A 2,500-nucleotide genomic window follows, 5' to 3' on the forward strand; every position below is an offset into this window, starting at 1 on the left:
GTACCTTAACCTAACCTATGTTGTGCCTTAACCTAACCTATGTTGTGCCTTAACCTAACCTATGTTGTGCCTTAACCTAACCTATGTTGTGCCTTAACCTAACCTATGTTGTGCCTTAACCTAACCTATGTTGTGCCTTAACCTAACCTATGTTGTGCCTTAACCTAACCTATGTTGTGCCTTAACCTAACCTATGTTGTGCCTTAACCTAACCCATGTTGTGCCTTAACCTAACCCATGTTGTGCCTTAACCTAACCCATGTTGTGCCTTAACCTAACCCATGTTGTGCCTTAACCTAACCCATGTTGTGCCTTAACCTAACCCATGTTGTGCCTTAACCTAACCCATGTTGTGCCTTAACCTAACCCATGTTGTGCCTTAACCTAACCCATGTTGTGCCTTAACCTAACCCATGTTGTGCCTTAACCTAACCCATGTTGTGCCTTAACCTAACCCATGTTGTGCCTTAACCTAACCCATGTTGTGCCTTAACCTAACCCATGTTGTGCCTTAACCTAACCCATGTTGTGCCTTAACCTAACCCATGTTGTGCCTTAACCTAACCTATGTTGTGCCTTAACCTAACCCATGTTGTGCCTTAACCTAACCCATGTTGTGCCTTAACCTAACCCATGTTGTGCCTTAACCTAACCCATGTTGTGCCTTAACCTAACCCATGTTGTGCCTTAACCTAACCCATGTTGTGCCTTAACCTAACCCATGTTGTGCCTTAACCTAACCCATGTTGTGCCTTAACCTAACCCATGTTGTGCCTTAACCTAACCCATGTTGTGCCTTAACCTAACCCATGTTGTGCCTTAACCTAACCCATGTTGTGCCTTAACCTAACCCATGTCGTGCCTTAACCTAACCCATGTCGTGCCTTAACCTAACCCATGTCGTGCCTTAACCTAACCCACGTCGTGCCTTAACCTAACCCACGTTGTCGCCTAACGTAACCCACGTTGTCGCCTAAACCTGCTCTGTAATTGTTATACGACTCGTTCAATTAGTGTAGTGTTGCCCACCCGCAACCCTCGCAATATAGTTCGCTACTCGCACTCCCCGCTCCCCTGTGTATCGCTTCATGTTAAACACCTTGCAAGTCTTGCTCACTTTCCACATGCTCCTGCTGTACACTGTAATGTGGATGGCAGCAGGACGTACATGCCGCCCCTCCCCACGTCCCCACCTTGCCCCCTGCCTTCGCAAGCTGGTTGGTGAGAACTTTGCATGTTCAATGCCCTCCGCATGCGACGTACTCAGGCTACGTTGTGGTGCGGCCTGTGTCAACTGTCCGCTAATGTCGTACGCGTAAACCACAATCTGTACTGCACATTCGTCCTTATGTACTGAATGATACATCGTGGCACATGTGTGACCGTACAACGACTGCGCCCAAAAACGGCGGACCATACAGTGCAAATATTGTGCACGCAGCTACGTGTCGTCTCCCTATGAGAGCTGGATTGCAGTGTGGTACGCCATAGAGACGTGTGGGAGGAACGGACGCCGTGGATGGCGATCAGCATGAGCTGTCTGTTGATGTATTCGGACCTAGTCGTCTCTCCTCACACACCGTGATGGCATGGTGCACCGCGTTCCATATCTGCGACATGCTACAGAGGCCGGTTGACAGTCGTTCGAGCAATGGACATCGCATACGTACGGGGGCCACCTTCCACGTATTGTCTAGGCGTGCACATTTTGTTGCGTGTATGTGGGCAGACGTAGTGTGGCGTGACACCTGACACAGGCATGCAATAATCGTGGAAGTTGCAAATGGCGATGGACGCCTGCGTTTTCTGGTGAAGTTACGCAAATGAACAAATGGTAACCTGTTGTGGTGCGGTTGTTCTCGCTAGGGGTGAATCGGTGATGGCGACGATAGGTTGAGGTACTAACCGGTTGTTCCAGCGATACCCACCATGCCGACGAAACTGAACGGCATCTGGGTGTGAAGCGATACGCGGCGGTGGCTGGGTGGGACCGTCCCCGGCCGGTGAGGGGGCGCCTCCCGGCGTGCTGGCCGCGCGGTGCGTGGGCGCACGCGCTACAGCCGGCTGGTGGGGGCGGCCAGTGGCAGGCGCGCCGGCCGACGGACGCGGCAGGCGTCGCAGCTGCGCGCCGGCGCACCCTGCGCGCGGCGCCGTGCGGCCAAAGTAGGTCCTCGCGGGCCCGGTGCGAAGCGCGGTGGACATCTTCAGTGTGCTGGTCCGATTGAGGACTGTGTGCGTTGAGGATGCGCTGCCGCCCGGCGCTCGGCGCCGCGACGCCGTCTGCTGCTCGGTCGCCCCAGCGGTTCTCGCTGGTGGTTTGTATCGCAGCTGTGCGGATGTGTTGGCGCGTGCGCTGTGCTGGGAGAGTTCGCTTCGGCACCCAAGTGGGGCTTTTGTCCTTCTGTGGCGCTGGCGTTGGAGCTGCCGGTCACCGTAGGTGGCGCGTGTTGTCTCCCGCCGGCAATGCCACGACAGCACGCTCCCGGGCCTCTGTCGGCAG

The sequence above is a fragment of the Schistocerca piceifrons genome, unplaced genomic scaffold (genome assembly GCF_021461385.2).
Source record: "Schistocerca piceifrons isolate TAMUIC-IGC-003096 unplaced genomic scaffold, iqSchPice1.1 HiC_scaffold_337, whole genome shotgun sequence".
NCBI lineage: Eukaryota > Metazoa > Arthropoda > Insecta > Orthoptera > Acrididae > Schistocerca > Schistocerca piceifrons.